Source organism: Myotis lucifugus, unplaced genomic scaffold, assembly GCF_000147115.1.
Source record: "Myotis lucifugus unplaced genomic scaffold, Myoluc2.0 scaffold_29, whole genome shotgun sequence".
NCBI classification, from domain to species: Eukaryota; Metazoa; Chordata; class Mammalia; order Chiroptera; family Vespertilionidae; genus Myotis; species Myotis lucifugus.
This window is the reverse complement of record NW_005871077.1, coordinates 8,270,627-8,294,795: the sequence shown is the minus strand read 5'-3', so window position 1 is coordinate 8,294,795 and position 24,169 is coordinate 8,270,627. Positions and strand designations below refer to the sequence as shown.

Sequence of the window (24,169 nt, the reverse complement as noted above, 5' to 3'; positions counted from 1 at the left end):
TATAACAATTTAGAATTCCATAATAGACCAAGGATAACCTAGTTGCCAGTGGGATTTGTGGGTCCCACATAAAGGCTGAGTTGGTCCTCATCCACCGGAGTCAGTACCACCTTAGGGCAGGGACCATGTATACAAGGTTCAAATGTTCAACAATATTTGACAAATAAGCCAAATAATGAGAAAAACAGAAAAGAATGATCAACTGAAGTAGCTCTTCTCAACAACTTAAGGAAAGGAAAAAGAAAAACTGGCAAGGCTCAACCATTAACTCAAATATAGAGTAATTCAAAAAGAAAGAATCTCTTGGATCATTGATATTTTAATACCAGGGAAATAACCAGGTCTTTTAATAAGTATAGGCAATATTGATCAAATCTGCAATTGTATACAACTAAAAAGTATGACACCCTGAAAACCAGTAAAGAGACATTTGAGTCCCCTATCATGACTTAATTCAACAGTCAACAAGTTTTTATTGTGAATCAACTCATGCAGGCATTCTGCACAGGAAATGCAATAGTATATGGCCCTGTGACCATCCATGTTTCAAGTCTGGGTTGGAGTGTGAAGCAGACAAGTCAGCCAGCACAAACAAATGCTATGGGAGAACCAAGGAGAAAGCTAAGACTTGCTGTAAGAACATGTTAGTTAGCCAAGCTAAAGGGGAGGCAAGGAAAGGTATTTAGGCCAGCGGTCTCCAACCAGTGGTCAGCAGAGGAGGTCCATGAGGTCTGAAAGGTTGGCGACCACTGATTTCGGCAGAAGAACCAGTATACAAAGACAGAAAGTTGAGAGAAAGAGATCAAACCAGGCCTTTAAGACATACTGTAGAATATATAAGAGAGGAAGTGGTGAGAAAAATTTCAGGGAAGGGTTGGGATTTTATCTCAAGGGCACCAGGGGATTATTGAAGGAGTGGAGTGACATGATCAAATACACTTAAGAAAAACCATCATGGTTGCATGTGGAGGGAAATGAACCAAAGGACAAGACTGGAGGGCAGGTTATCGAGGAAACTGTGGCCATAATCCAAGTGGGAGGGAAGGTAGCTGAGAGAAGTAGATGAACCTGAAGATATTATACTAAAGGATAAGATTACTCTAGGCAAAGCACAAAGACAAGAGGCAGACAAGGATGACATCTGGTGGTTGACAATGGGGCTATGCAGAGAGATTAAGCAGAGGAGGGAGGGAGCAGGGATGACCCACAGAGGCAGATATGCTGCTGGGTTTAACTTACCTCCTGTTAATTCAGTTAAACCCCATATATTTACAGCTGTGCCAATGCCTTAAACTGCTTTTCTTTCCCATTTTCTCATCCCTTTCTCTCTAGTACAAACAGGATAGCCTGTTACCACCCAGCACACTGGAGGCTTCCAGCCAGGGCAGCAGTGCCTACCTGCAGCTTTTCTGGAACATCAATAACAGTGTGTCACTCATGACCTCCCATGATTTATTTTCTTTGTTGATGATCAGAGAGGAGGCAGCCCATAACATGAATTTATATCCCAAATGAGGCTTACAACTGCTTATTTTCTAGCAAATAACAAAAACTTTTCAACTCTGAAAGTTTTCCTTATCATTTGTTTATATCCATAAATTCCCAAAGGAGCTTTTGATATTTTTTTGCCTTTTCTTTTCTCTCCAAGTTAAAGATGTGCTGCCAAATTTAATCATTTTAATTATTTAAAATTCTGCTCCATATGTACAGTACTTTCCAAGGTCTTGGTAGATGATGTCATTTGTTTCTAATTGTAATCTCATAGCTCCACTGATTCCCCTTCCTTCCTAATCTTGGTGCTGCCAGGGTTTGATTATTCATTGCCCTCTACCAGCTTATGCCTCTTTAGAATCCTATCACTGAAAAGTCCCTGGTTCTTCCTTCAGTAAGATTCAATAATGCAAAACCTTAGCTTGAATTCCTCTAGTGAAGGAAGTCACTTAGAAGCCATGAAGATAAGGAACCGGCATCTGTGAAAAGATGGACAAACCTTTGCTTTCAAGGTGCAGAAATCCCAGTTTACTATCAGAATTTCCTTCTTTTGTATCAATTTCCCCAAATGTCCCTGCTAAGTAATAATGTAGCTGATATACAAAAGAACATTGAGGAATGCCTTCTCCACAGAAGTAGCAGGAAGTGGGGAGGGGGTGCCTGGTAACAGGGCCCTCCTGACAGGAGCACACAAAGGACCTGCACAGCTGGTCCCTGACTTGCAGGATGCTGGTGTGGGAAATGGCTGGTGCTTCTGATCCCTGTGGTGGGTGGCTTTTCAATCCATCACCAACCCCATTACTCTGAAAGGGACAGGAATAAGTGTGCCATGTGCAGTATGTGGTTAACTGCTTCCTCTTAGGTTCAGAATAACCCTCATTCTGGTTCTGGACGACAGAGTCTCCTGGTTTTCAAGGGTTCTTGGAAGGCCCCTTCCTTACCATCCTCCCAGGTCACAATGGCAAAGAAACAGTAAAGGGCTGAGGGCAGGATGAGAAGAAGCTAAATGGAGGAGATCTTAAGAAGTGAAAATGTGGGAGAAAAGTAGTGAACAAAACTATCCAGTCACAAGACGGGGATCCTATGTTGCTGGTAAAGCAGCTCTAATGCCACTCCAAAAGAGGCATGCAAAAAAGCTCCACTTAATGTGACTGCTGGAAAAAAAGCATTGTTTCTTTGGATCTAAACTTGCTATATTTTTGTTATTTTAGTGAAAAATGTAAGTTTTATTACATTATAATAATATTCGTTTCAATCATAAAAATTCCTATTCAATCTACTTCTGGAAGTTTATGGTTGAGAAGTAAAGACTTGATTTTCTAGTTAGGAAAAAACTCCAGTACCCAGTTACTTGGAGTATGGTCACTATTCAAACAAATCCTTTGAGTTTGGGGAGCACTGTGAAGCAACTTACATCTATGTAAGGTTAAGGGTGAGGGGACTGGGGTGTAATGTGGATTAAAACATAAAAGCACCAAGGAAATCCAGTTCACAAAAAGATTTACTTATGCATTTTAGAAGCAGGCTAGACTGAATAGCACCAGGGACAAGTGAAGTTACTAACACTGAGATAGCCCAATAACAAATCAGACATTAGTTCCACTTTCAAACACACACACACACACACACACACACACACACAAATCACTGAAAGCACATACCTGCCACAAAAAATATGCAACATAAGAAAGGGCAACAAGAGATCTTCACATCAAATTCTCACCAGGTGGTCCTCTCCAAGATGCTGCAGGATCAACCTAAAGAAAGTGCTTCTTCACTGTCACCATTATCCAAAACTCAAGTACAGGATGTGAAAAGGTCTTTCCCCCTGTTTCTAGAACCAGGAAACCAGTAGCCAGGCCCCTGGTAGGCCTGGGAACTGTCCAGGTCCTAAGTCAGGATTTCAGGCTGGCTTAGTCCATAATCAGCACCATCTACTCATGCCACTGTCTCCCAATCCTCACATTCCTTCCTTGCTTACCATAACTGGATGCTGGAGCCCAACCTCCACATACAAATTCTTCTAATAACAAATACTGTATCTTGTTCATCTTAATACACCTTATAGTGCTTAGCAAAGAGCTTTCTCTATCATGTATGCTCAATAAATGATTAAATAACAAATAAGTGAACCAGATCTGGTGAAACTGAGCAAATAACTGAATCTAAGGAGTATTATGATACTGTACCATGTCTTATTATTGTGATTCCATATTCATATGACACTTTAGAAAACTTTATGTAATAGAGCAGAAAAACAACAAATATATTTCAAAAACATTTCATACTGATCATTTCCTCTGAGCTTCTACTAAAGGTATTCTCCCTTTCCTCTTCCATTTGCTCAAATCATGTTTATAACAACAGCTTGATACTTACTGAGTATATGCTATCTACCAGGCACTGATTGTACCAGGCATTTCACCTACATGAAGTCCAATCCCCACAATACCTTGAAAGTTGTTATGATTATCCTCATTGTAAATATGTTTTTTAAAAACAAGGATTAGAGAAATTAAAGAACATCCCCAAAGTCACACAGCTACAAATGGTGGGCAGACAAAGGCATTCTCCCACTGCACAATGCAACTTCACCCAGGAAACACCTCTGGCATGAGAAGATTCTATGTTAATGCCACCTACTGCTCCATAAGCAGGCAACAGAACACCTAAAGCTTTGGGGTCATAAGAATTTATATAGCTTATGTGTCTTCATTCAAGACTGAGTTGTTTTAAGCTCTACCAATATATGGACCTCAACCAGTAATCCCTCTTATTTTTTCCGTAATTCCTTTTAATCCTTTAGGAACTGGGAGATGAGTTAACTAACTACACTTATCAAACTTGGTGTGACGCCCCCCACCCCTCGCCGCCACACACACAGTATGCAGTACAATGTGAACCCATGAAGGTGCTCACCCAATATATGTCTGGTTAATAATGGGTATACTAAGATCTGCCAATTCCTTGGCCTCCAGGCAAGTTATGATAGGAGCAGGCCCTCAAGGGCTAAGCTGCGGTAGGAGCTAGAGTGACACTGCACAGCACTATCCTTCCAGACCCTCTCTCAAAAAAACACTGAATCTTCAACCATATTACTTCCTGAAAACCCTAGAGCCCATGGCCCTGCCTCGTTGAAGCCATGTTGCAGTGCCTAGGAGGTTCTGTGGCCTCAGCTCACAGCACTGGCCCAGGAGCCTCTTCTCAGCTCTGCCTCATAGTGAGCCTGCATCTCTCTGCATTTAATTAAGGAATTTCATTTGAGCAAATTTCATCTAATTTTACCCTCTTCTAAATAAAAACTTTAACAATAAATCAGAATAAAATATCTTCTTTAATAAAATGTGATGGACCAAACAGAATTTGTTCTCTTCTATGTGGCTCAGCCTTGAGGTCATGAGATGACTGACAAAGCAGTTTCTATTTCTCAGTTTGACTTTGCTGTCTCCTCTCCCCACCCATGTGGGGTCATCACTCTCGCCTCTCCATTTTCTGTTTTTACTCACTAAGGGCTGAGAGAGGAAACCATTTCCCTTGTTAAGAACTGGATGCAAAGGAGGAACATGAGGGCAGGAAGGAGCCGAGGGCGGTGGTTCCCCTCAGCCAGAGTGCTGATTCCCTGAAGGTGGAAATCCCTTGTGAACAAGGTCACAGCCAGGCTGAGGAGCACTGTGTTAGAACTTCAGAACACAGATTTTAGGACAGGTTCTGGTTACACTCCCCACATCTCCTGCCTTCTAGACAGTGGAAGCTACACACAGGGACAATGAGTAAGATGACAGCATTTTGCTTTGTTTTCTGCTTTCACTCCTCCCTACTATAATGTTCACTGTGCAATCTCTCAGTCCAGAACACTTAACAAATATCTGCTGAATAAGGGAGGTATGAATGAGTAATATACCTAATTAAAATTTCTCTTCAATAATTAATAACATCCACGATCCAAAACCTTTAATAAACTCTGTATGAGCTGGAACAAGTAAATTCAGGAAAGAAAATTACAAAGAACTATGATAGCAAAGGACACCTGAAATTCTCTTCAATCTTAAAAGAGAGAGGAAGAGCCATTTTATCACAGTAACAAGTCATTAAGTATAGAGTCAATGCTGGGACCTTTCCCGCAAAGCTCACTGCAGCCAGCAAGGAGCAGTTTACAGAAACTAACCCCCTAGCATTACACAAAACACTACTCTTTTCCTTGTAGAAAGTAAGGTAGAGCTTCCAATCTTTTTAAAACACAAAACATATATATCATGTCCTACTCTGTATCTACTGCATCAAAAAAAAAGGAAAAGGAGAAACAATAAAATAAAATTATAAAAATAACAGGTGGAAAAAATTTCAGAGAAAAATCCAACTCATATTTTTGCACTTATGATTTCCCTATAAGAGAGCTAAAAAATAAAGTCTAAAATTTTATTACAGTAAAATAAATGTGCAGGATCCAATATAAAGATGATTTATGATCCAATTACTACTAAATTCTAGCAAGGCACATCATCCATCAGAACTTGCCTCCCACCCCCAAGAAAGAACAGGTAGGGAGTCTATGCAACAGAGACCTGTGTACAAAATGACCAGGAGATTCCAGAAGCCAAGAGACAAGAAAGGGAACACTGACTATACACCAGACTGAAACACGGCAGTCACCACCAGGTTTCAGTGACAGGCAACATCCAAAACACATGCACAAAGCTCTAAAAACTGAAATCATAGATATATAATCAGAAATTATCTAAAAGCACATAAAGAAACTAAATAAACCAAATTAAAAAATGAAATAAGATTACAAGACGATATCACATCAAAGATGGAAAACCAGTACATATAACTCAGGACAAATACCGTGAGAAAAACATGTGAGAAACCTAGTCAAGACCGCTACAGTAGAAAATAAGTACAATATGGCACACAACCCAGGGTTTTCACATGGAAAAGGATAAAGCCATATGATCTAACTCATTATGTGGAAAATAAAAACAAATATATGAACAAAAAAATACAAATTCATTGATACAGACAACAGGATGGTGGTTACCAGAAGGGAATAGGGTGGGGGCAGGGAGTTGGGACAGAGGGAGCTCTGGTGACAGAAGACTAGGCCTCGGGTGCTGAGCACACACAGAGTATAAAGATGTTGTATTATATATGAAGTTGTACACTTAAAATTTATATGTTATTAACCAATGTTACTCCAATACATTTAATGTTTTAAAAAAATAAGTGGCTCACTACTTGAATCAGACAGCATAATACTAACAGATGACAGAGAAAGCAGAAAAACTAAACCTCTTTCTACAGCCATTTATATCCCACAGAATCTGAGGATTACTTTTTTGGTCCACAGAGCATTTCTCTGATTCCTGGCAGTCAAATTCAGAGTAATGTCTGCAAATCAGATAATCACCTATTGGCATTTTACTCACTTTCAGACCTAATATACAACTTTTTTTTTTTTAAAGAAAGTTAAATCTAGCATTTACCTCCTACTTCAATATATAACTACAACTTGCCTCTCAAACATTCTGACAAATAAAAAGAAAGGAATAAAGTGGCCGATGCATAACTAATGATAAAAATCTGAGATGCAGCAACACTAACGCAGCTGTTCTGATTTTAATTAAGTCTTTTCAGAGGGATGAATAATAGGACGCCAGATGTACAAGATTTGCATTCAGAAAATCGACACTGTAAGATCCAAATGCATGTGCCTCAGAATCCCGCCATCCAAGATCTGCTGCTGAAAAATGGCACAGGATTAAGTGGAAGCTCACAGACATGCTCCCAGGACCAAATTGGAATTACAACTAAAACACAGAAGAGCCACCCTGAAAAATGAACTGAGGACTAGCTGGAGAGAAGCCTGATAATCAAGGACAGAAAGTGGAGACCACATAGAGACTGGTAGGAAGGGCGGAGATGAGAAAGGGCTGGCCCAGTTGCCACAGACAGCAGCTGAAGTTCCAGAGAGAAATCTCAGCTGTGGGGAGTTGCCACTGAGAACTCTGTGATCTAATTCTCAAGCTGGCCACCCCAGGAGAGAGCACCAGAACTGAGAAAGGTGCACACATATTATCTGGCTGTGAAAAGCAGCAGGACGATTGTCTGCCACAGAGAGATGGCTGGAAATGCAGGTTCCCTCTTAAAGGGCCAATGAACAAAATTCTGTGTGCAGCTTCTCAACTAGTGCTCCGGCAGAGGGAGGGCAGAGTGGACTGAAGCTGTATAAACATAAGCCAGGGTTGGGGATCCAGGGATAGAACTCGGAAGGTAGACACCCCAGTTTCCTGGGCTAAGTCATTCCCTTATGCTGTAGAGGTCATCTTTCTCAGGCAAACCTATGCTATCCTGCCACTTTTGCCTTGGGGGTAAGACAGTTGACCCACCCTATGGGAAGATCTCTTGCCCCACCATGTGGAGTTTTTGAGGCCCATTAAGAGACTGAGAATAACAATTACCTCCTGGCAGAAGCAGGTGAGTTTTTCCACCCTGTTGGAAAAACTCACCCCACCTGTGGATGATTGTTTGAGGACACTCCAGACTGAATTTAATCAGTCTGCAGACAAAGGCAATTCTCTAGAGGCTTTGAGTCTTTGCCTGATCTAAGTAGTCAGAAACAGCAGTTTGGGTCCCTGCCACAGACACCATCCTAGACTGCTCAGTGAGGCAAAAGCCAGCAAACTGACATCTGCAGGATCAGCTCCATGAGGGAAGGATTTACAGCCCAGAATAGGGTCAATCAAGATCTGAGACTCAAGGCAGACCCAGCCTCTGGTCTAAGGAGTCCCTGATGACTGGACAGCTGGCAGGAATACATTGGGGTTGAACCTCACTGGCAGTAAGTCAGAGGGGAGAGCCTTCCCACAAATGGGACATCAAAAATCAAGACCCAATTTCAACAGGAGAACCCAAACAACCACACAAAGGGCATTCCTAGAACGTCCAGTTCAGGTGAACAAAGAGGCTACACCACTGGACACCTCAAAACACCTTCCACATAAGGCCATCCCATGAAGACTTGGAGGCACAGCAGTTCTATCTAATACATAGAAGCAAATATAGAAATACAGCTAAAATGGGGACTCAAAGAAACAATTACCAAATGAGTGAAAAGAAGGAATCTGCAGAAAAAGAACTAAATGAGATGGAGGCAAGCAAACTATCAGGAAGCAATGGTTATAAAGATATTTAAGGAACTTAGTGCAAATCACAACAGCATGAGAACGGAAATAGAGGCCATTAACAAGAACCGGACAGAAATGAAGAATGACATATCTGACATGAAAAACACACTGGAAGGGATTAAAAGTAGACTGAATGAAGCAGAAGACTGAATCAGTGATTTGGAAGACAACATAGAAATAAATACCCAATTAGAGCAGCAAATAGAAAAAAGAATTAAAAAGCAGGAAGATAGCTTAAGGGAGCTCTGGGACAATAAGAAACATAACAACATGTGCATTACAGGAATATTAGAAGGGGCAGAGGATGAGCAAGGAACAGAGCACCTATTTTAAGAAATAATGACACACACAAAAAAGAAATAATGACAGAAAACTTCCCCAAACTGGTGAAGGAAAATGCCACACAAGTTCAGGAGGCTCAGAGAGTCCCAATCAAGATGAACCCAAAGAGACAAACACCTAGACACATCATAATTAAAATGGCAAATGTTAAAGACAAAGAAAAAAATCTTAAAGGCAGCAAGAGAGAGAGAGAAAATTACATACAAAGAAGTTCCCATTAGAATGTCAAGTGACTTCTCAAAAGAAACACTTCAAGCCAGAGGGAGTGATATGAAATACTCGAAGTAATGAAAAGCAAGGGCCGAAATCCAAGACTATTGTATCCAGCGAGGCTATCATTAAAACTGAAGGTGAAATAAAATTTTGCAGACAAGAAGAGGTAAAAGGAGTACATCACCACCAAACCAGCAATGTACATCAAAATATAAAGCTTTGCACAACAAAAGAAACCACCATCAAATTGAAAAGGGAACCCACTTAATGGGAGAACATATTTGCCAATGATACATCTGATAATGAATTAATATCCAAAATATATAAAGTACTCATATAACTCAGCAAAAAGAAGACAAACAATCCAATTAAAACATGGGCAGAAGACATGAATAGACATTTCTCCAAAGAGGGCATAGAAACAGCAAATAGACATATGAAAAAAAATGCTTAGTGACTAATCATCAGAGAAATGCAAATTAAAACCACAATGAGATATCACCTCATACCTGTCAGAATGGCTAGCATTAAAACATCAACAAACAACAAGTGCTGGCGAGGATGTGGAGAAAAGGGAACATTAGGTTCACTGCTGGTGGGAATGCAGATTGGTGCAGCCATTATCAAAAATAGTATGGAGTTTTCTCAAAAAATTAAAAATGGCTCTTCTGTTTGACCCAGCAATCCCACTTCTAGGAATATATCCTAAAAAAAAAACCCCAAAATCAGAATATATGCACCCCTATGTTCACAGCAGCATTTTTACAATAGCTAAGATTTGGGAACAGCCCACGTGCCCATTAGTATATGAATGGATAAAAAAAGATGTGAGATATTTACACTATGGAATACTATTCAGCTGTGAAAAAGAGGGAGCTCTTATCCTTTGCAAGAGCATGGATAGACCTGGAAAATATTATGCTAAGTAAAATAAACCAAACTGAGAAAGACAAATATTACATGATCTCACTTATTTGTGTAATCTAAAAAACAAAATGAAGTGACCAACAAAATAAGACCCAAAGCAAGGAGGCATGGAAGAGACTGAGATACCTCGATAAGGAGTTGGGGGGACAAGAAGAGATAAACCAAAGAATTTATATACTTACTAGAGGCCCGGTGCACAAAAATTTGTGCACTCGGGGAGGTCCCTCAGCCCGGCCTATGCCCTCTTGCAGTCTGGGACTCCTCGGAGGATGTCCACCTGCTGGCTTAGGCCCGCTCCCTGGCATCCCTCTGGCAGCCCGACAGCCTCGGGGGATGTCCACTTGCCAGCGGGGAGCAGGGCAGTCGGACATCCTTAGCACTGAGCTGCAGTCGGACATCCTTAGCACTGCTGAGGAGGTGGGAGAGGCTCCCACCACCACCGCTGTACTAGCAGCCATCAGCCTGGCTTGTGGCTGAGCAGAGCTCCCCCTGTGGGAGCATATTGACAACCAGGGGGCAGCTCCAGCATTGAGCATCTGCCCCCTGGTGGTCAGTGTGTGTCATAGTGACCAGTCATTCCCAATCGTTCTGCTGTTAGGGTCAATTTGCATATTACCCTTTTATTATATAGGATAGAGGCCTGGTGCATGGGTGGGGGCCGGCTGGTTTGCCCTGAAGGGTGTCCCGGATCAGGGTGGGGGTCCCACTGGGGTGCCTGGCCAGCCTGGGTGAGGGGCTGATGGGTGTTTTCAGCTGGTCACACCCCCTTCAGGGTGGGGGTCCCCACTGGGGTGCCTGGCCAGCCTTGGTGAGGGGCTGATGGCTGTTTGCAGGCTGGTCAAGCCTCCCCCCCCCCCAGTGGGGACCCTAACCCCATGGAGGTTTGGCCAGACTGGGTGAGGGGCTGATGGCTGTTTTCAGGCTGGTCACATCCCCTTTAGGGTGGGGGGTCCCCACTGGGGTGCCTGGTCAGTCTGAGTGAGGGGATGAGGCCGTTTTCAGGCTGGCCAAGCCCCGCGACGGAAGCTCCCAGCCTCTCCTTTTTTTCTTTTTTTTTTTTTATTCTGGGATTTATTTATTACCTTCTATAATTGAAACTTTGTAGCTTTGAGAGGAGCTCAGAGCACACCAAGGCGGCGGGAGGGAAGCCTCCTGCTCACTCCAGCTCCGTGGCCACGGCCGGCTGAAAGCAGGTATCTGCTTTCAATTATCTTCTATAATTGAAACTTTGTTGTTTTGAGTGGAGCTCGGAGCTGCTGCGGCAGGGGGGAAGCTTGGCTTCCTCCATCATTAGGGCAACCAAGCCTCCTGCTTGCTCCAGCTCAGTGGCTGCCGGCCGCCATCTTGGTTTGGTTAATTTGCATATTGTCACTCTGATTGGCTGGTGGTGCGTGGCTTAAGGCATAAAGAAGGTACGGTCAATTTGCATGTTTGTCTTTTATTAGTGTAGATATGCATAGCCCATGGACATGGGCAAGAGTAGTGAAGACAGGGAAAAAAAGGAGACATATGTAATACTCTTTGTAATACTTTAAGCAATAAAACAATAAAAAAAATAAATAAATAAAAAAGAGTAGTGAAGACCTGAGGGGTGGGTAAGGGCTGGGAGGAGGGGGGAAGGGGAACAAAATGGGAGATATCTGTAATACTATTAACATTAAAAAATAAAATGCACCCAGAAAAAAAGGAAAAAAAGACCTGCTACCATTTTAATAAAACCTGAATTAAAACAAAAAAATGTTTAAACAGTACGTTTTCTTTCCAAAGCTGAATCAATGATAAGGCAATTAGCCTAGCACAATAGACATGCAGTCCTGAATAGTTCTGTTTGAGTGCTCTGATCAGATAGGGAGAATTGAGAATGCATGAGTCATCTCTCCACAACTATCTGGTGAGTGCAACTTTACAATTCTGAGCACATGAGTGCATTATTCTAGTACACACACTGGTGCACACAGACACTAAGGGGTAAAAATGAGAGAACAATGGGCTATGTAATGTTGCTTCAAAGTACCTAAAGTCTGCCATTTTAAGTCATCATTGTTATCAGAGAAATGCATGGATAGCCTTTCTCGGGGTACTGGTGGAATAAGCATTTCCCTGGGGGCCCCCATGGGAGGATGAGATATAGTTGAAAGCTTTATTTGAGTGGAATTACATCCCTTGTTTGCAAAGTCCCTTAAACCAGTCCTGGAAAATGTGCGGCTGGGTGTTCAGCAGAGCTAGAAGCAAAGCCAGTGTCCAAAGTTTCCATTCCATCATGGAATGAATCTGATACAGCATTAGTCTAGTTGCAGTTCACTGTGTGTGGGGTCCACATGGCTGTGGGAAAATGCTGAGGAGCCAAATGAGCATGCCCCCCTGCAATAACAGTTCCAAGAGAGCAAGAGAGAGAACTCCTTTGTTTAGGAGTTTAAGTATCTCAAATCTTACTGAGCTTGCAGTGGCCACACCTATGGCCAATGATCTGCTCCCAGGTGTGATTGACAAACAAGTACATTCCCCATCCCAGACTTTACTGGGCATGCATCTAAACTGCAGCTTCCTGGCAAAGCTGCTTAAATTAATGCCTACAAATTTGGCCTTCCCTTTGCTCCTTTTCAGTTATTAATAACTGGGTTCATTATAATGGTATCAATCATGACTCTGAAAAATAAGGCCAGATTTTACTGGGGCCTTTAAAGAGTCACTCGAGTTTCCTGGTGTGTTAAACCAATAAATAGTGTTCAATAAAATATGCCAAAGCTATAGGCTCAGCACTAGTCCTGGCTCATCTCCTCTTAAGACCCTGTGAAACAGCAAGAGTTAGGGCAGGGAGCCAACAATTACAGGGTGAGCCAGAGGAATGCTAGGTGTGCACCTTCCCCAGTTCCCAATGCCAGTAAGTGGAGGCGCCAAGATTCAGAGGCGCCCCAGGCATAGAGAGTCCCACTATGCTGGCTTAGTTCACAGCACTCCTAGAGAAGCATTTTCTTCTAAATGTGTGACAAAAAGTGTAAGCAGAACCGTATAGTAGTAGGCGTCCTTGTGCTAGAAAAGGGGACAGGAGAAATTCACATTTGTTCCATTTTTTTCCTACTGCAATCTGCCAGGTTTGATGAAATTTGGTTTCTAATGCGAAATTTTTCTCAGCATTTCAAGAAATCCAAGATCAATAATATACCCCTACTTTTTATTTTTAATTTTGGTCAATCAATGCAACTATGTTGAAAACAAGAAATGTTACTTGTTTGCATGATATGAAGACCTGCCCCTTTAAAAAGAGAAAAATGTTACCAGTGATTAGCTTTAATTTCAGGGATGTTTTCACCTGGTGAGGGAAAAGAGGTATATTTTTTACCATAATTAAATGTCCAAGAGAGTTCATTAAAATGTAGTCCTTCAATGGTTACTGTATCCAGAGGAAGAGTATGGTTCATTCAGAAAAAGTTTTCAGTAACATCCGGACCTTCTGAAAATTTTCTGGGTAAAATGTCCCTTTTCCACATGCTATTCTTAGCTGGTCATCCACATCATCCTTTTGAAAAGTGAAAGTGATGCAAGGTTTTGTTCAAAGTTACTTCGAGCCTCCTCCACAAAGCGCTCACTGGACTTACCCTCATCCAGGCAGAATAATTTTAAGGATAACGATTCAACAAGAAAGCACCACTCCCCGCCCCCACCCCCCCCAAATAATTAAATAAAACGGTTCTGCAGGGAGAGTGCCTGAACTAGGCACACAGCCACTTCACAAGTGCGACTGGGCATTTTGTACACACCACCTCCTCCAGGTGCACCTCAAGCAGAGCCCTGCTGGCCATTATAGGCAAAAGGCAAGGGGAAGCCACTGAGGTTGTGAAAGGCCAAGAGAAGCGATTATATCTGCATTTTCAACTGATCCGTCCTTCCCAATGCTATGAAGATCTTCCTTCACTGACAGAAACCTTGCTTTCCATTTCTAACTCTCCCCCATTCAATAATCGGGTTTGCCCAGTTTTTCAAAGAGCAAACACTAAAGTGGAAGACGTGCTTCACTCTGGTTTACTCCTCTTATGGCACCTCAGCTCCTGGAAGATTCACACTCCATTCAAAGCAAATCGCCACTCAGTGAACCTGTCTGTACTTAACCAGCTTGGCCAAGTCTCTCCTACAAACTGCGTGTGGTTCTCCACTGGATACACAACATATGTTGAAATGGCTTCTGTGCTAAAAGTTATAAAGGGTCTAAGGTGCTGGACTATAGAACACGGGGCTAAGACCCCAGACCTTGGAGTCACCAAGAGCTGGCTCATGTCCCAGTTCGACAACTCAGAGCTGTGTGGGCCCTTGGGCAAGATACTTAACTTCCTCATGTCTCAGATGTTGCCAGGAAAAGAGAATGCAGGATTCCTACCCACACACAGAAAAAAAGTAAAGCTAATCAGAAATAAAAAGCCACATGTGACATTGAATTCACATGTTATATAGTAAGTATAGTATAGCATAGTATAATGTTTTTCAAACTGTGAGTTGAACTCTCTAGGACAGTGGTTCTCAACCTTCTGGCCCTTTAAATATAGTTCATGTTGTGACCCAACCATAAAATTATTTTCGTTGCTACTTCATAACTGTAATGTTGCTACTGTTATGAATCGTAATGTAAATATCTGATATGCAGGATGGTCTTAGGCGACCCCTGTGAGAGGGTCGTTCGACCGCCAAAGGGGTCACGACCTACAGGTTGAGAACCGCTGCTCTAGGAGGTTATAAAATCACTTTACAGGGTCATGACTCATTCTTTCTTAAAAATCAAATAAAACAAAAATTCAAACATAATAAATAATATGGAGTTATAAGGATAAATATTGATTCAAGTATGTTTATGAATATAAAATATATATTTGATTCCGATCTAAAATGTATTTTCTTAGTGTTGGTCACAGTCAAAAGACTGGAATGCCACAAGTACTTTGGTAAAACACCAATACAGTTATTAGTAGAGACAATATGTCCAACTGCAAAGAGACTTAAATATACCAGATAAAGGGTGTCCCAAAATTCACGCAAGATTTGAATTTAATGGTGCTCGCTATCACAACATGATAATCCAGTTTTTTGTGCCTAAATTGCAAGATATGGATGTGGACGACATGTGGTTTCAACAAGACGGTGCCACATGCCATACAGCCCGAGAAACAATTCAATTACTGCATGAGTCATTTCCTGGTCGTGTAATTTCCCGTTTTGGTGATCAGAATTGGCCGCCCAGATCATGCGATTTAACGCCGTTGGACTTTTTTCTTTGGGATTTTTTGAAGTCTAAGGTTTATGCCAACAAGCCCACAACCACCCATGCCTTGAAGGAGGAAATTGAGCGCTGTATCAACGAAATTCAGCCACATTTATGCAAAACGGTCATGGAAAATTTCAACAAAAGAGTGCATATGTGCCAGCCAAGCTGTGGAGGCCATTTACCCGATATGCTATTCCATACATAACCCTATACTGTATACTTTATGAATCAATAAAAAATTTACAATTTTTAATTATAAACCTGTGTTTTCTATCAAAATTACTTCTTGCGTGAATTTTGGGACACCCTTTATTTTCACCTACTGATGAAAATACCCTTTTAAACTTAAAAGAAGAAAGTAACTAAACAGAATTCAAAATAAGCTACTAAACCTACTCAAGTTAGACATACAATAATTTTGCTGACTCAAATATTAGTATCATATATCTTCTCATATAGTAATTTTGTAGATTGCATCTGAAACTTTAGATCATTAATCCATTCCTGGAATTGTAGCCTAGCAAGATGATCATACTTGCAGATGAGGTTTTAAGCCCAAAGATGTTCAAGACTGCATCTATAATAATAAAAATGTAATATGCTAATTAGACCGGATGTCCTTCCGGAGGTCCTTCCTTCTGGACAAAGCTGCAGCAGGCGGGGACCGCGGCAGAGTCCCCTGGCCGTGTCAGAAGCGGGCAGGGACTGGGGCCAAGGCCCTTGCAGGCATTTCATGCATCGGGCCTCTAGTTATTTATAATAAGGAAAACAGCAAACAGCTAAATGTCCAGTAATAAGAGACTAAATAAGTAGGTGGAAAATTAACTATACAGAAAATTTTATAACTACTAAAATTAATAAAAATGTTTATAACAAAATGTTTATAAATGCATTTGTAATTGGAGAAATACTTCTACTTATCATGCTAAGTGAAAAGTTGGAACATTTTATATGAAGTGTTATCATAATTACACTAGAGGCCCGGTGCACAAAATTTGTGCACTGGGGGAACAGGGGGTCCCTCAGCCTGACCTGCACCCTCTCGCAGTGCAGGACCCTCGGGGGATGTCCACCTACTGTGGCCCCCACCCACTGCGGCTTTGTCCAGGATCACGGGGATCAGCCCTAAGCCAGCAGTCAGACATCCCTCTCGCAGTATGGGGCTCTCACAGTCCAGGACCCCTCGCTCCTTACCACCTGCTTCCAGCGGAGGCAGAAGAGGCTCCTCCCACCAATGGTGCACTCGCCACCCATGAAGCCTCGCTTCTGGCTAAGTTTCTCTATTGTGGGGGGGGGGGGGGGGGGCGCGTGCACTGACCACTGGGGGCAGCACCTGCATTGAGCATCTGCCCCCTGGTGGTCAGTGCACATCATAGCGACTGGCCGTTCCACCGGTCATTCCACCATTTGGTCTATTTGCATATTAGGGTTTTATTATATAGGATGTTATATAGGTTTTGGGATTTGAGTTTTATTGTTTTGGTGATGGTTTTATTTTAAATAAATCCAACTTTTAAAAGTACTAGAAGAGGGGGAAGAGGTGTGGGGGGCGGTAGAGAAGGGTATAGGGGGATAAATGGTGATGGAAGGAGATCTGACTTGGGGTGGTGAATTTGTGTACCAGAAACCTATATAATTTTGTTAACTAGTGTCACCCCAATAAATTCAATAAAAAGGGAAAATAATTTTAAGTACTAGAAAAAATTATACATAAATATTCACAGTTCTTTTGTATAAGACAAGCATAGGAGCTTTTCTTTCTTTGTTTTTAAATTTTCTATATTTTCCATTTTTTTTCTAGTAAGTATATTGAACATTCAAAATAGAGAGTAATGTAACAAACTTCCTTTTAAGTATATCAATGCGACAAAGTTTTTAAAGCTATTAAATTTCCAACTTCAAGGAACAAAGAAATTTATTCTAAAACTAGAGGCCCGGTGCATGGATTTGTGCACATTGAAAGTAAATTCATCAGAAGGTGGCCGGTGGGTCAGGACTGGACGAGATGGGCCAGACACACCCTGGAGCCAACATCCCGTGGTCCCTCCCCGGTTGGCTGCACCTGGGGCATCATTGGGGCTTGAAGGGTATCTGTGGAGTGAGCGGGGTCCCTCAGGCAGGTGGGGTCCCTGGGCCAGGCTTGTAGGGATCGGGCCGAAACCAGCAGTCTGACATCCCCCGAGGGGTCCCCGAGTGTGAGAGGGCACTCTGCAAAGTTGCTGTTGCTCAGTAGTTTCTGCATCGAGCATCTGCCGTCTGGTGGTCAGTGTGCATCATAGCTACCAGCTGGTTGGCTAGTCGCTTAGGCCTTTATATATATAGAATAGTGGCAGGGTTCATGAAGTTCATGCATGGGGGGAGGGGGGGGTCCCTCAGCCCAGCCTGCACCCTCTCCAATCAGGGACCCCTTGGGGGATGTCCAACTGCTGGTCAGAACAAAGTGAAAATCACTAACCAAACGAGACAATATTAGTCTGATTTTGGTATATGCTACTATCCAAACTATTAGCAGATAAAAAGGAAGAGAGTGCCTTACTAAATACTGAACTATAATACAATATTAACGTGAAATGAGGAGAGAGAGAGAGAGAGAGAGAGAGAGAGAGAGAGAGAGAACACCAATGCCATTGCTATTCAAGTCCCCATGGGTGATCTGGAGGGAATATCTGCTTTTGGTTGGGGTGAAAGTTGGAAGGGGAAGGTGTGTAATGACAGCCACTGACAGCTTCTGCAAGCTGGGGCCATTCCCTGGGGCAAATCAGTAAAACTAACCAGGGAATCAGCAATCTTGCATAGATGCACTTTGCTGGGGTTGAAAGATAAGAGCCCCAAGCTTGCCCCAGGTAAGGTCCAGCCCTGGGGCTGATTCATCAAACATGAGAGACCAGTCTCAGGTGCTCCTGTGTCTGTCGTTCATTCTTAACCCATGTAATAAAAATTCATTTCTCAAATCTAAGAACCCCTATTTGAGTGTGATTCAGAATTGATGCCCACGAGAGGACCAAAAAAGAGGAACCAGTCCTGGTCGGGTGGCTCACTTCTTTCTCTCTCTCTCTCTCTCTCTCTCTCTCTCCTCTCTCTCTCTCTCTCTCTCTCTCTCTCTCTCTCTCTCTCTCAATCAATAAAAGTTAAAATAAAATAAAAAGTGGAACCAAATCAAGCAAAGCTTGCTTGGAAAAGTGCTCTGGTTTCATTTGTTCAGCACAGCCTTTAGTCTGGCTGTACACTGATATCAAAAAAAACCTTCTGATTTTCTAGTTATTTTAAGAAGAAATGGAAAATTACTGGCTCATTCCGAGTCTGAGGTACTTGATAACATTTACAACGTCCCAAGTACACACACGAAAGGTAAAAATACAGCCATCCCCGAGTCAAACAAACAATTATACCCAGGCAGCTAATCAATTTGTGATGGAGCAAATAATTTTCTTCTCTGCTTCTCTGGACAATTTATATAAACACATGCTAATTCTAAGTCTTCTTTAAATCCTTTTCAATAGTACCTGCTATGCTGGGAAATACATGTTTATTCAGCATAATACTCTTTTAAAAATATACTAATCTGAACTTCCAGTCAAGATAGCGGTGTAGGTAAACACAGAGTACTCACCTCCTCCCACTACCACATCAAAATTACAACTAAACTATAGAACAACCATCATTCAGAACCTCCTAAAAGCTGGCTGAAAGGAAGTGCTACAACTAGGGAATTAAAGAAGCCACATCAAGACTGGTAGGAAGGACAGAGACAAGGAATGGGCTGATCCCACACCCACATGTGGCGGATAAAAATTAGGAGGGATATCTGAGCTGTGTGGAGGTCCCCCCTGAGGAGCAAGGGACCCAGCCTCACATCAGGATTCCCAACCAAGGTTCCAGTACCAGGAGGAGAGGTCCCCATAACTTCTGGCTGTAAAAACCAGCAGGGATTGGCTTTGGCTGAGAAGCTCATTTGGTTGGAGTGTTGTCCCGATACACCAATGTTGGGGGTTCCATCCCTGGTCAGATAAAAGAATCAACTAATGACTGCATAAATAAGTGTAAGAGCACACTCTCTCTTCCTCTCTATCTCTCTCTCTCTAAAAACTTGAATTAAAATAAACAAACAAACAAACAGCAGGGACTGAGGCTGACAGAGGCTGCTAGAGTGCCAGGCAGATCCTCTTAAAGAGCTAGTGCACAAACTTACTCAGATTCACTCCTTCTGAGCTCCAACACTGGGACAGTAGGAACTGAATTGTCATCATCAGGGTAAATACTGGCAAAGGCCTTTGTTCCTTTTCTGAGCCACCTCCTCACCACCACCATCAACCCATGCATAGACAGAGCTGGCAGGCAGGTGCCATATCTGAGACTCCATCAACCTGGCTCACACTGTTTGTCCACCCTGGTGATTCCTTGAGGCCCTGGCTCTACCCAACTTGTGGCCCACCAAAGCTATTTCCAGCTATTTCTACTGGATTTTCCATACCAATGATCTACTAGGTATACTGGTTAATAATGGTGGATTTTTGTACTCAAAGAAAACACAGTAATATCAAGAGAAACACCAAAACTGCTTTATTCAAAGTACTTTTGCTAGCTACACATTTCCCCCATCTTTCAGGTAATTTGTGGATACCGTCCCAATAGAACTTTTCTTGTTTTGAGGCAAACCATTCACAGACCCAATTTTCCACTTCTTCGTACGTTTTGAAGTGCTGCTCAGAAAGTGCGTGTGCCATAAATCGGAACAAGTGGTAATCTGAAGAAGCAAGGTCTGGTGAATACGGCGAGTGGGTTAATACTTCCCAGGCAAGATCTTTTAATGTATCTTTAACTGGTTTTGAAGTGTATGATGGTGCATTATCATGAAGCAAAATTACTTTGCCGTGTCTTCTGACACATTCTGGTCATTTCACGATCAAAGCGTGGTTGAAATTGATTATTTGTTGTCAGTAGCGATCAGTATTAACGGTTTCACCTGGTTTTAGAAGCGCATAATACACCACACCTTCCTGGTCCCACCAAATGCAGAGCATTGTCTTCTTTCCGAAGCGATTTGGCCTTGCAGTCTATGTTGATGGTTGACCTGGATCAACCCATGATTTTGTGCGTTTTGGATTCTCAAAATAAATCCACTTTTCATCGCCAGTCACAATTCGATGCAAAAAAGACTTTCTTTTGTGCCGTTGAAGCAACATTTTACTGATGACTTTTCAGTTTTCCATTTGTCTTTCATTCAGTTGATGTGGCACTCATTTTCCTTCTTTAAAATCTTTCTCATTGCTTGTAAACGATTGGAAATTGTTTGCTGAGCAACGTTTAATCTTTCTGCAAGTTGTTTTTGAGTTTTACACGCATCTTCATCCAATCATGCTTGTAATTGTTGGTCTTCAAACTTTTTCAGTTGACCTGGACGTTCTTTGTCTTTCACATGGAAATCATCACTTTTAAAGCATTTAAACCAGCGTTCACAAGTATCTTGAGATGGAGCATGTTCACCATTAGCTTCCCGAAGTATACGATAACTTTCAGCAGCACTTTTCTTTAAAGTAATGAATTAAAACTTGTCACAAATGCTCTTTTTTTGGCACTAAATTTGACATGTTTAAGTGTAAAAATATCTATGATGTTAACACCTTCAGCAAATTTGACATATGAAGTTTTGAAGCTTGCTGTCAATACAACAAAATAGCATACACATCAAATTGCATATATATCAACATGTGTAACTCCATCTATTGAAAAAAATCCACATTATAAACTGGTACACCTAGTACCTTAGCTCATGCTTCTGCTTTTCCTAAAATCTCTCAAACAAGCAGAATATGGCCTCAGCAAGCCCTGTAGCTCTTGCTCAGTAGCCTCAGACCCAGCTCTAGGGCAGTCACCCTTGATTCACAGCTAGGCCTCTCAGAGCATCTCCAAGGCCAGCACAAGTAACAGCCATATGCAGATCGCTTTGTAGCTTATGCCATGTGGCCCCAGGAGGCCTCAGAGTCAGTGAACCCAGTGCACAGTTTCAGAATATGTCAAAGCACCACCACCCAACCATCTTCACAAGCAACACACTCAAGAGGCAGACTCAGCAGGCACCAGAATCCTGATGAAATAACTCCTGCTCTGTGTGGTGGGCCCCTGCATTGCTGATCCTCCACAGTGGTCAGTGGTCAGTGGTCAGTGGTTGCAGCAAGTACTTACAGCTGATGGGCCTGAGGACAAATCCCTCCCACTGATTTGCTAACAGCAATCAAAGTTCAATTACAAGAGGAGGATGTACATAGCCCACACAGGGGTGGGTAGATGCACCTCAAGTGCCCATCTTGGGTGATTGGGGAGGCTGTCACTGGACCTTACAGGACACCTCCTGCACTAGGCCATTCTACCAAGCCTGGGAGACATAGCAACTCTGCCTAACACATAGAAACAACACAGGAAGGCTGCCAAACTGAGGAGACAAAGAATCATGTCCCAAATGTAAGAAGAACAAAACACCACTTTTAGAACTAAACAAAATGGAGACAAGCAATCTATAGATGCAGAGTTTAAAACACTGGTTTAAGGATGCTCAAGGAACTTAATGAGAACTTCAACAGCATAAAACAAGACCAGCCAGAAATTAAGGATACACTAATTTGCGGGAATCAACAGTAGAGTAGATGAAGGTGAGAATTAAATCAGTGATTTGAAATATAAGGAAGCAAAAAAAGACCCAATCAGAACAGTAAAAATAAAAAACAATCTCCCAAAATGAGTATGGTGTAAGGAGCTGGCACAACTTCAAGTGTACCAGCATTCACATCATAGGGATACTAGGAGGAGAAGAGAGTAAGAAATTGAAAACCTATTTGAAAAAATAATGACAGAAAACTTCCCTAACTTCACATACAGGTCCAGGAAATGCAGAGAGTCCCAAATTAGATGAGCCCAAAGACACATCATACTTAAAATGGCTAATATTAAAGACAAAGAGAATCTGAAAAGCAGCAAGAGAAAAGCAGTTAGTTACCTACCAGGAAGCTCCCATAAGACTCCACAGAAGCTGATTTCTCCACAGAAACTTTGCATGCCAGAAGGGATTGGCAAGAAATATTCGAAGTGATGAAAACCAAGGACTTACAACCAAGATTACCAGGCAAAGTTATCATTTAGAATCAAAGAACAGATAAAGAATTTCCCAGACAAGAAAAGGCTAAAGGAGTATATCACCATAAAATCAGTATTACATGAAACGTTGAAGGGTATTCTTTAAGAAAGGGGGGAGGGGGGAATAAAAAATGTGAACAATAACACGGCTATAAATACATATCTATCAACAATTGAATTTAAAAATATAAAATAAATAAATGAACAAGCAGAACAGAAACAGACTCATAAATAAAAAGAATATTTGTCAGGTGCCAGAGGGAAGGGGATTGGGGGATAGGTGAGAAAGGTGAAAGGATTAAGAAATACAAATTTGTTGTTACAGGCTGAAACCGGTTTGGCTCAGTGGATAGAGCGTCCGGCCTCGCGGACTGAAAGGTTCCAGGTTCGATTCCGGTCAAGGACATGTACCTGGGTTGCGGGCACATCCCCAGTGGGAGATGTGCAGGAGGCAGCTGATCGATGTTTCTGACTCTCTATCTCTCTCCCTTCCTTTCTGTAAAAAATCAATAAAATATATTAAAAAAAAAACACACAAAGAAATTGGAGATCATAATTGCAAGATGAATGGAATAAGGTTTAATTTTAAAACCAAAAGGATTTTACAGCTGAACCATCTCTACTTTACACCTTTTATTTTTTAAACAAAGAAGTAGAGTCCTTGGACAGATACATGCAAAAAAATGAAACTAGACCAGTGGTCGGCAAACTGTGGCTCGCGAGCCACATGCGGCTCTTTGGCCCCTTGAGTGTGGCTCTTCCTAAGCCTTAGGAGTACCCTAATTAAGTTAATAACAATGTACCTACATATATAGTTTACGTTTAAAAAATTTGGCTCTCAAAAGAAATTTCAATTGTTGTACTGTTGATATTTGGCTCTGTTAACTAATGAGTTTGCCGACCACAGAACTAGACCACCAACTTACATCATACATAAATATAAACTCAAAATGGATAAAGGACTTAAATGTAAGACGGGAAACCATAAAAATACTAGAAGAATCCATAGGCAACAAAATCTCAGACATATGCCGAAGCAATTTCTTCACCGATACAGCTCCTAGGGCATTGGAAACTAAAGAGAAAATAAACAAATGGGACTACATCAAAATAAAAAGCTTCTGCACAGCTTTTTATTTATTTGTGGAGAAACCATCAACAAAACAACAAGAAAGCCCACTGCATGGGAGAACATATTTGCCAATGTTATCACCAATAAGGGTTTAATCTCCAAAATTTATAGGGAACTCATACAACTTAACAAAAGGAAGATAAACAATCCAATCAAAAAATGGGCAAAGGACCTAAATAGACACTTTTCAAAAGAGGACATTCAGAAAGCCAAGAGACACATGAAAACATGCTCAAAGTCACTAATCATCCGAGAAATGCAAATCAAAACAACAATGAGGTACCATCTCACACCTGTCAGAATGGCTATCATCAACAAATCAACAAACGACAAGTACTGGAGAGGATGTGGAGAAAAAGGAACCCTCTTGCACTGCTGGTGGGAATGCAGACTGGTGCAGCCACTATGGAAGACAGTATGGAGTTTCCTCAAAAAACTAAAAACGGAACTCCCATTTGAGCCCTCTGATCGTCACTTCTAGGAATATATCCCAAGAAAACA

At 41.8% G+C, this 24,169-nt stretch overlaps 1 protein-coding gene across 2 annotated transcripts in view; it reads right to left on the bottom strand.

The window, feature by feature from the left end:
• Positions 1-24,169, bottom strand: part of CCNY (cyclin Y) — a 170,603-nt gene that overhangs the window by 115,322 nt on the left and 31,112 nt on the right. The gene's annotated exons all lie outside the window — the stretch shown is intronic.